The sequence below is a fragment of the Diceros bicornis genome, chromosome 5 (genome assembly GCF_020826845.1).
Source record: "Diceros bicornis minor isolate mBicDic1 chromosome 5, mDicBic1.mat.cur, whole genome shotgun sequence".
Taxonomy (NCBI): Eukaryota; Metazoa; Chordata; class Mammalia; order Perissodactyla; family Rhinocerotidae; genus Diceros; species Diceros bicornis.
This window is the reverse complement of record NC_080744.1, coordinates 50947020-50958609: the sequence shown is the minus strand read 5'-3', so window position 1 is coordinate 50958609 and position 11590 is coordinate 50947020. Positions and strand designations below refer to the sequence as shown.

General features: G+C 35.2%; 1 protein-coding gene across 2 annotated transcripts in view; it reads left to right on the top strand.

Annotated features, from left to right (window-relative positions):
- CCPG1 (cell cycle progression 1) overlaps positions 1-11590 on the top strand; it is a 38316-nt gene that overhangs the window by 1367 nt on the left and 25359 nt on the right. The gene's annotated exons all lie outside the window — the stretch shown is intronic.

The following is an 11590-nucleotide window of genomic DNA, read 5'->3' as shown; positions in this document are numbered from 1 at the left end:
TTATATTTGCTGGTATTTTCCAAATTTTCTGCAGAAGAAATTTAATTTAAAAAAAGGATACAGGTGCAGCAATTCCAGTTATATAGACTCTTTAAACTTTAAAAAGCAAATAAGCAACAACAACAAAAAACATAGGCAAGAACCCCTCATACTGCAACCATAGACTATATGAATAACAAATATAAATATAATTATTTGTCGAGGAAGGACAAGAAATGCATGAGTTGGACTGGAAAGGAAAAAAAACCCCCAGATATGACAATAATTCTTAGCATTTATACATCTCATCTTATTTTGATCTGTTGTCACTTTATACAGTAAAATCAAAGACAGTTAAGGCAGTGTAATCTTGATTATTTCTGTAACTCCACCAAGTCACAAAAGATGGGCATATTAATTTTAAAAGATCTGGATATAGCAGAATTTTTTATTAATTGTAAGCATTCGCCAGTGGAAATAAAGAAGTTAAGCAATTATTATAAAATGAGGCATTTTAAGCTTTTTTTCATTGAGTCATTTTGAGTACTGTGTTTGTATGTCTGATATTTTGGACTGTGTTTATCTTTATTTTCTATTATGGATATGTTGGATATGAATGGGTAAGTAGCATATTATTTAGCCCACATTTTATTTTCTCTGGCAAAGAAAGAGCCACGTAGTTCTTTGATAGGAATATTCTGTGTATTTTTGCAACTATCAATCTTGGAAAATTGAGGTTTACTTCAACTCCAAGTGTCCATTAACCTTTAATAAAATATCCATTCTGAAGCTTTTTTTGTTTTTCAAGCTGTAGTACTCATACTTTGTTTTCTTAGGTTGTCTTCTTTGGAGCTTTGCTTCTCTCCTCAAATTTCAATTTCTTTTCAATGTTTTCTACCTTTTACTTTTGTATATTTTGTGTACTGTGTTGGCTCAATATCTGATTGGATATTTGGATCCATTTAGGAGGACATAAGGAACATTGATAATTGATTAACATGTCTGATTTACTAACTGGGTTCCACAGTATTATTGTCTAGGTTGTGTAATTGTATTCTTATGTAAGTTAAATAAAGATTTTTAAAAATTAGGTATGAACTGCTAAGATTGTAGAATTAGTTTCTGACATGTAAAGAATATGGACACAGCGTCAGGGCCTCTTAAGCCCAGGGTATATTAAAACAGAAAATGCAGACTCATCTAACAATGCAGAACTACTAGAGGCTGAATTGTTTTTGTGCTTGTGTGTGGTTAAGTTGAGGAAGTTACTATATTGTAAGTGATAACTTACATTTTCAAGAATTTTCTTCCTGGCATTTCTGTGGTTTTGACTAAATTAAAACAGTTAAAATATATGGGTCAGTTTCAAAGGTCATGTCCAAAGTATTGCACCAGATAAACTAGAAAAAAACTCTCAATTTGAGTTCTAAGATGAAATTTAGCCCTAATGTGAGGAGGATTGCAACTAACTGGTAAATATAGGGATTTTTTTTTTTTTTTTTGAAAGGGTTTTGAATGTGTGGAAATCTGTTTAAGGGTCTTTGGGGTTTTCTGAAGGAAGTATTAGGAAATGAGTAAGGTGAGTTAAAGATTTTCCTCTGTCATCACAGGAAGTCAGAAATCTAATTTTTCTGTAGTATTTGTCCATAAATCACTATCCTGAAACCTTACTTCTGGTTTATATTGCCAGCATGATGAAATGTAAAAAGAGCATTGGATTGGGAGTCAGGATGTTTAATGATGTTGAGCAAGTAATTTAACTTCTCAATCTCTATTGTTGCTGTTTGTACGTTGTAGTAAAGTAATAGCCAGTTGCCTTACTTCATGGGATATTTATGAAGATCAAATCAGATATGAAAATTATATCACTTTTTAAGTAGCAGAGTGACCTACCCATGCAAAGCATTATTGGCCTGCATAAGTAACATTTACATAAAGCATATTACATATTTTGAAGTGTGATGACAATATCATATATACTTTTGGACTGGGAAGTTTGATGGAAAAAAGTCAAATGGGATCCTCATTTGACTTTTTGGTAGAACTTTTTGACTTCTAGGTTGAAAAAAACCTAGCCCCTCTGCTGACTGTGACTTTATACTCTGCTGCATTAAAAGTCCTGAAACGGCAGTGTGATTTTATGGTTGGGCTTTTAATTTTGGTTTTGATTTGTTTTAATCACACATTTAAAGTATAAGGAAGATGAGCAGTCTAACTTAACACTAGGAAGTGGATGTTGTTTTTAATGTTCTAAAATGGTACTTTAAGTTGATTTCATGAACAGTGTGCTGACATTGAATATGAAATCCCAAGTCCTCAGAGAGATGTGTTGCATGTGTAAGCATTGGTCTTTCAGGGCAAGAAATAGCTTAGAGCTTAGACGCCTCCTTCTGGGGAAGTCAACTCTGCCTATTACAACATCTGACCCTTGAGATTAACCTCGTTAGGTTGACATGTAGAACATTCAAGTAGAAAAGTCATTTAGAAACTTGTAAATCAATTCTGAGGACTTTATGAGAGTAAATATAAGTGAAAGTAAAAGGCAAAGAAATATATAATGTATCATGGATTGGTAATGACTGCTTATGTGATTAGTTTATAACTCAAATAACATCTTTACTAACATTTTTTCTGATATTACTACTAAAAATTAACAATGGATGTATATTTAATTATCCTGTACTTTAAGAAATGGAAAACTGAATAAAAATGTATGAAATCCCTTTGTTTTCCTTCTTTCCAGCTTTTTTACCAAAATGAAAAGTAGAAGATAGTTGTAAAAAAATTAGCGTGGATTATCCTTTTGTGAAAAGTATGTTTAAAATAAAAAATATAGATATATGATGAATATAGATTTTTTAACAAGTAAAAACAAATTTTTTTTTTTAAATTTTGAGAATAGAAGAAAGCATCAAGCCAGAACCCAGTAGTTTTACTTTTTTATTTATCCAAAAAAGGGAAAAAGGGGCCACCAGGGGCTTACAGTGTGCAAATGAGGGCAGTATGGAGCCTAGTCAAGGTCATATATTTGTTGGCTCTTGCAGGCTTTTCCAAAATTAAGATATAACAATCTTGGAAAGTCAGAATTTTTCTCAGAATGAAATACCTGGTGAAAGGAATATTTCCATTCTAATGGGAATCTTAATTTCCCTCCAGCGTTTTGCATTCATATTGTTTACTCTGTTTATTTCAAACTTTTTATCAAAGGAGTGGCTTCTTTTAGATTGAGGCAAAAAGGGATGTTTTTATCTTCACATATGACAGTAGTTGCTTTTGTTTCCCAATTTGAAGGATGTTACCTCATAGAAGGAAACTTGTGAAAAATTGTGTATTGACTCACTTCTTGCAGAATTTATTTTCTAGATCAAAAAGTTAATCTGCTGTAATTTACTACTCCTGTTTGAGATTTTTTTCTAGATACTTATCTTTAGTGATAGATTTCAGAGTTTTAAGTGAAATTCTACTCCGTTAGAACTAGGCGAGCCTGCTTACAGTAGATAGGTTATCTTTGTACCCACTTACATGATGAATATAATCAAGAGGCAGGACAGCTGTAGGACCCACTCTTGATGCCACAGTTGCTGCACCATGGACTCATCAAAGCCTTGGGTTATGCTGTCTTTTCTCTAGGGCCAGTTTTCTAAATAGACTTCTGATACCTCAAATAGTAAACATTTTAACGGGACTCCCTTACGTCCTGTAACTTGTCTTGAAACTGGTCATCCAGAAGATGATTGGATTTGTATCAGTCATTCACTATACTTAAAATTGGGTTTGTCTTTTTATTTTAAAAAATATTTATTTTTTTCTGCTAATTATAAAGATAAATGCTCGTTGAAAATTTAGGTGACACATGTAATTTTAGTATTTTTAGATGGGAAAGACTCTAAAATTTTAATATATTGCATATAGATTAATATAAGTAGGGTTTTATTATACATATTCTGACATCCTTTTTTCACTTAATATGTAATTAATATCTTTCCATGTCAAGGCATGTTGTTACTTTATTTTTTATTTATTTTTTTATACAAAGAACTTTTTTTTTTTTTTTGTGAGGAAGATCAGCCCTGAGCTAACATCCATGCTAATCCTCCTCTTTTTGCTGAGGAAGACCGGCTCTGAGCTAACATCTACTGCCAATCCTCCTCCTTTTTTTTTTCCCCAAAGCCGCAGTAGATAGTTGTACATAGTTGCACATCCTTCTAGTTGCTGTATGTGGGACGCAGCCTCAGCATGGCCGGAGAAGCGGTGCTTCGGTGCGCGCCTGGGATCCGAACCCCGGTCGCCAGTAGCAGAGCGCGCGCACTTAACCGCTAAGCCATGGGGCCTGTCCTACTTTATTTTTTTAATGGCTGCATTAATTATAGATATTATAAATTTTAATTTCAATAAATTCACGCTTGGTAGACATTTTACTTTCTAATTTTATATTATAAAAATTGTTCCATCAACCATTTTTAAACGTGTGTATATTTTCATACTCATCTGAGTATTTCTGTCAGATAAATTCCTAGAAATGAAATAGGTAGAAAATGAAATGGAATTGGTAGGTCACAGAGTATCGGTCTGTAAAATTTTATGACCAAGTTACTCAAAAGATAATAATAATATCATTTCCACTGTTTACAGTACCTATTTTCCTATATCTTTTCTACCTATGTTTCTAACCTACTAACCTGTTATACTTTGTGAATCGGTTGGGCATTAAAATAATCTTGTTTCTCTTTGTGTATCTTTGGTAGTAAGGGTGAGCATTTTTTTCTTATTTATAAGCCATTTTTATGTCTTCTATAAATTGCTTACTCATGTTACTTGCTAAATTTTCTATTCAATTTTTAACCGTTTTCTTGATGATTTATTGGTGTACTTTAAGTGTTTTGAAAACTCTTGTCATATATGTCACAGGTATTTTCCCAGTATATCATTCATATTTATTTATAGTGACTTTTAGCAAACAAGTTTATGATTTTTATATAATATCTTTTCCTGACGATTTCTGGGTTTTGTGTAAAGCATAGAAAAAGATCATCTTTACCCCAACATTGTAAAACTATTTTCCATTTTCTCTGAGTTCTTTTGTGGTTTCATTTTGTACATCTAAATCTTTGAGCCATGTTTTTACCAGGTAGTCTTAAAGTTTTGTGAAGCCTTATGTTAATAATGCTGATCTTTCACAAGGCAAACGAGATGACAGCAGTCTGCAAGTCTTCTGTAACATCACATTTACGAAGTTTAATGGAGGCTGTGATTCTGGAGTGATGCAACTTGGCAAAAAACTGCTTTTTTTTTCCCTTTGGGAGGCAGGAGAGGGAGAAGGATGAAATTTGCTTTCTTTTTTAATTCAAAAGCATTTTATGTGAAAGTAGCTCTTACCTTTCTGCATCTCTTTCATCCTCTAGCTTTCACACCAACCACAGGAAGCTTTTGTGCTGTTTTGAGCATCTAAAATGGTAGCCAGCACTTAGTTCCATATTCAGAATTGCCTGTCAAATCTTTTGTCCCTTGATGCTGTTTGGAAAGCAACTTAGTTTGGTCTTTGCTTGGTGAAAATATGTTGCAGGATTTATCTGCTGTAACAGTTTAAAAGCCCTACAAAAACTTATTCTTTTTCAAATAAAGGGTTTACCTGACCATTCTAGCCAATAAGCCTTGGAATCAACTTCCCTGGGGTAGTATTTTTGTTTCCAACAGCACAAAGGCCTGGTGGGTACTAGGCACTCCTAAGCTAGGCTTATTTGTTGCTAGAGTTTGGGGATTGAAATAAGGTCAACATTGTAGATGGAAAAATAAGTATAAATGGACCCTTTGCTTAATATCAGACTATTTTGAAAAGAGAAAGCAACGCAGTGGAAGATTCTTCCTTCCCACAATGCACAGGGTTGAAGACCCCAAAATTCCCAAAAGAGACACATTACTCATGATTTAGCTCCAGAAGTATTTATGTCAAAATACTTTTTAAAATGTGAATTTGTGCCAAATTACCATAAAGCATAGTGACAATAACAGTCTTAGATGCTTAGACAGTAAAAGTCTTAGATGACTTTTTTCCTGCATCACTAGTTTTCATTTTGATAAAAACCCATCAACAACCTAAACTTCCATTAATAGGGAAATGAACTATGATAAATATAGTTTTATGATGTAGTCATTAAAGTTATTTTTGAATAATTTTTGAAACGTTATAAAATTTGTTAAACACCTAAGTGGAAAAAGTAAGGTAGAAACTTGTTGACCGCAATGCTTATATAAAATGTATGGATGGATATATCCCAGGTGCATTTAAATCAAATTTGCAGCGAATTTAAACTGTACTCCTGCTATTGAGGAAGACTTTCTTTGCCCATGCTTTCTGTTGCCTTTGTACACGCTCTTTGTTTTGCCTGAAATGCCCTCACCACTCATCTGCAAGTTTTACTTCTATTTGTACTCACCTTGTATGTTGCCTGCCTAATCCTCGAAATCTATTTTGAGCCCTAAAGGATAATAATTAAAATAAAAGGGTTTACAACAGTGCTATATATAGTCGGTGCTCAAAAAATATTTGTTGAATGAATGAATGAATTTATCTTATTGCCAGAAGGGTGGAAGCAACTTATAGAGTTAGATAAAACGCAGCAAGGTAACAAAAGTAGGAGAGGATAATGAGACAAAGGCAACATACAGGTGGGAATTATAAAATGGAACCAAGAATGAAGATAGTACTCTACACAAAATATATGCTGTGACGTCCTATATTCTTATTAAGGCTAGCTATTAAGAGAGAAAACTCTTAAGTTACCTAAGCCAACTACTCAGGATAAGCTCAGTTATTCTGACACTAAAATCAGAAAGAAAGAAATTTCTACTGATGGTCCTTCTAAAGAAGATGCTTCAAGATGTGGTGAACTGTGTGTTTACTCACAGTTTCAAGCTACAAGGTAATGAGTCCAGTAGCGCTCTTTTTTGGTGGCTTGTTAATGTAGATCAGTGGCATCACAACAAAGCAAAGTGTAGGTTGGTGTAAGGTTAAGGCATGGCACTTTTGTGGGGCTGTCTGCTACACAACTGAAGAGAGTAAAATGCCTTTGGAGAGGGGCCAGCCCCATGGCATAGCGGTTAAGCGCGGGCTCCGCTGCTGGCAGCCCGGGTTTGGATCCTGGGCGTGCACCGACACACCGCTTGTCAGGCTATGCTGTGGCGGCGTCCCATATAAAGTAGGGGAAGATAGGCACAGATGTTAGCCCAGGGCCAGCCTTCCTCAGCAAAAAGAGGAGGATTGGCATGGATGTTAGCTCAGGGCTGATCTTCCTCCCAAAAAAAAAAAAAAATTTGCCTTTGGAGAGATCTGAAATAGACTTCACTGTCTTTAATAGTATATTGAGATCATCTTCAATATTACGTCAGGAAGCGTGGTCTCCTAATAGACACAAAACAGTATCACTGGGGCTGGCCTGATGGTGTAGTGGTTAAGTTTGGTGCGCTCCGCTTTGGCGGCCAGGGTTCGTGGGTTCAGATCCCAGGTGCGGACCTACACCACGTGTTAGCCATGCTGTGGTGGCGACCCACATACAAAAGAGAGGAGGATTGGCACGGCTGTTAGCTCAGGGTGAATCTTCCTCAGCAAAAAACACAAAAAAAGCAAAAAACAAACAGTATCACTATCTCTGACTGCTGAAAGTAAGATGAAGTGATGCAGAGGCCAGCTCCAGCTGGAGACTTTAATCTTTTTGCTTAATAGATTCTGTTAGGCTTTGGTAAGAGGTCCTTTTAGAGCTGAGGCGTAGAGTAATGGGTCAAACCACTGGAGTAATGTGGCATTAGGCATCATCAAATTTTCCTTCCTTGCTAAGGGAGATTTTTTAATAGGAAGCTAGCTGTGGGTAAAATTGTTAGATAATGGTAGCTTTCTTAAGCTTTTCTACTTTGACTGCTTCATGATGGTGGTTAGTGATTGTATTGGCCCTAAATCCCTTTTGAAAATAGGCAGGATTTAAAAATATTTGTAATTATGGTAAGTTTAACAGAGGCAAGTTTAGAGGTGGGGCTAGATCTGAAATTAGACCTGGAGCTCATTACTATTTCTGATCCTTTAGTTTCTGATCTGAGTTAATGCTTGCATGTCCTTTACTGTAGATAAGATAGAATGATAGATTAGAGATGAGAGAGTAATAAGTATATATTGTATGACTTATTTCTGACTAGTAGAGACCAATTAAAATTTTTATGCTATGATAAAGACATTAAAATTGGAGCTCTGTATCAAAGCTATGAACTTAATACTAATTAGTAAAGTAACTCAAGGAAAAAAGTAATATAAGCTACCATTAAGCAAGTTATGCTAAGAAATACAAAAGTTATGCTAAGAAGTAAGAAGTAAATGCTGTAGATTCAGGGAAATGAGAGATCAGTGTATCAGAAATAGTGATCTAGGAAAACTTCATGGAAGAGGGCTGAGCCTTAAATATAGAAATCAGAAGAAAGGAAGGAGGAAAGCATTCCAGGATGTGTGACTTAAGTAAGTGAAGACATAGAGGTAGGGCTGTGCATTCTGTGTTCAAAAGATGGAAAGTAAGTAGATTACTTTGACCAGGTGAGATAGTTCAGGAGGAGAGCTAGTAGATGGCAAGGTAGGTTAGAGCCAGATAGTGGAAGCTTTTGGATGTCATCCTAAGAAGTTTGGCTCTATTGTACAGAATACTTATTCTCAAGATCCGGGGGAAACTTTTGAATGGGAAGAAAAAAAAGTCCTAATATTTGGAATAAGTATTGTATATAACATGCAATCAATTTCATCTTTGCCTGTATGTAAGCGTTTGGCGTGGTTGTGTGTGTTTAGGGAGGGACCAAGGGAAGAGTCGAAAAATGGCACTATAGCAAGTGATGAGTACCATAGTAATTAAAAGAGCATTGTTTGGTGCAGGAATATAGATCAGGGGAAAAGAGTAGAGACTACAGAAACTGATCCATAAATGTATGGTACTTTATATGGCAAAAACTGGCATTTTAAATCATAGAAAAAGTATGGAATATTCAATAATCAAGATAATTTCTACCTCACACCAAAAGGGAAAAAATCCAGATGCATAGATTAAACAGCCAAATATAAAAGCCAAAACTCTGAAAAAGAAATAGTAGAAAATATAAGAGAATAATATAATCTTGGGAGTGGGGAAAGACTTTCTAAAGCAAGATATAAATTATAGATACTATAAAGGATACCCTATTCTCCATCCTCTATATTTGATTGCATAAAATTTTAAAACATATCTATGATAGAAGATATTAAAAAAAAAAGCATGCTGGAAGAAAATATTTGCGATGGATATGACAATGAATTCATTCATGACCCAATTTAGAAAGAACTTCTGCAAATCAATAAAGACAGCCTAATAGGAAAGTGAACATGTGAACATTAGATAATTTATTAGAAAAAGAAATAAGGATAGCCAATAAACATAGGAAAAGATGTGCAACCCCACTAAGTCATCTGGGAAATGCAGATTAAAATAAGATGTTTTTTTTTTGCTTATGAGATGATCAGAAATTAAAGGCGGTGGTTATTCTGTTGGTAAGGTTGTAGAGAAATACGTATCCTCATATGTTGCTGGGAGGCCTTCCCTAACAACCTTATCTAAAATTCTAATCCCCACCCCCCACTCCCTGCGTTCAGTTTTTCCCCTGCTTTCTTTTTCCCCACAGTACTTGCCATCAACTGGCTTACTACATATTCTGCTTGTTTGTATCACTATCACTTACTAGAATATAAACTCTCTTCAGGTTAGGGTCTCCCCCACCCCCATGCCATATTCCCGGTACTTGGACCAGTTCATGGCAAGTACTAGGTGGTCAATAAGTATATACTGAATAAATGAATGAATGAGTGAATGTAATGTTTGTGTTCCAGATCAAGATAAATATTTGTCTTTTAAAATACTTCTGTAGGGTCTAAAAGTCTAAAAGTAGAGTATAAAGGACATTTTTAAAGTTTTCATTAGTTGGGATTTTGGATCCTCTTCTGTTTCTCAAATGAAGTGTGATTTAAAGCAGGCATTTTCATATCCTTTTGGGGAGATGAAAGCTCCACAGCCTTTAAAAAGCATTAAAGAAATAGGTTCTTGAAAGCTATCTAGACTGCTTCTTTCATCTTGGATCACATTTACAGTACAGCAGCACTTTTGGAACCTTTGCTGACAGCCCATTGGTTGGCTTAAATTGGAATTATAGACGTGTGGGAGAATAATGCCCCCATTCTTCTCCATCATTTCAAATTCTCAAAGATATGATGATAGAAACCTTACCTTTTCCATAGTAAAATGTAGCTACTCAGGAATGATGAGGGGCACCATCGTAACAGGTAACATTCACTGCAGTTGTACTTATGAGGTAAAATTAATATTGCTGCTGTGTTACTAATTTTGACAACTGCCACCTAAAGTGTTTTAAAATTAAATCTTTAGCCAATAACTCTCCCCTAAATTCAGTCTCCAGCTGCCTACTTGATGTTTCCACTTGGATGTGGTAATAACTGTTTCAAATTTAACATGCCCCAAACCAGTTTACCAATTTTCCTTTCATAATCTGCTGCTTTTGAAGTCTTCCTGTCTCAATGGCCATTCCATTCTTGTATTTGCTTAGGCCACTGGTCAACCTTCATACCCTGTATTCAATACATCAGGAAGTCCTGTTGGCTGTACCTTCAAAATATATGTATAAATTGTCCACTTCTCACTGTCTTCATTGCTGCCACCCTGGTCCAAACCACCATTGCACTCACCTGGATTATTGTAGTAGCTTTGCAAATGGTCCTCCTGCTTCTGCCTTTGCTGCCTCACAGTGCTGTCTCAATAAAGCAGCCAGGGTGATCTTTCTATTCCTATCCTCAAAATTCTTCTGTGACTTTTAGTTTTACTCAGAGTAAAAAGATGAAGTCTTAGGCTCTGTAAGGCCTTGCATGATCTGTCTCCCACCCCATTCTCTCTCTGTCCTCATCTCTTCTACTTTCCTGCTACACGAAGGCCTCTTTGCTGTTTCTCGGAGATGCAGGCTTGATTCCAGCTTTGTACCTGCTGTTTCTTTGGTGTGAAATCCTCTTTCCTCACTTAACTGCATAATGATTCCCTCACCCATTCAAATATTTGCTCAGATATACCTTCTCAATGAAGCTTTCCTTGACCATTCTTTTTAAAATTAAGCCCCTCCAACCCAGCATTTTCTATTCTCGTTTCCCATGTTTTCTCCATAATAGGAAATATACCATCAAATATACTGTATGTTCTGCCTGTTTGAAAATATCAGATCTGTGGAATGCAAAATATCAGAGCCTGCATTTAAACAGACTGGAAAAGAGCATGGAGAACATGTGTTCTACTTATGATATGTTGTATTATGTTACTTTATGTGATCAGCAGAACTTGACAGGAAAAGGACTATAGCTAGAACTCTATCACAAAATGAATTTTATTATAGAAGTATGATGTTATAGAACTAGTACATGATAAACATTAATTTATTTTCTCACACTGGTAATATATGTTCATTATAGAAAAATCATAATATACTGATGAATACAAGCAGGAAGATAAAAATCATCTATACCCCTTTAAAGTTTTAATGGATTTATTTTAGTTTG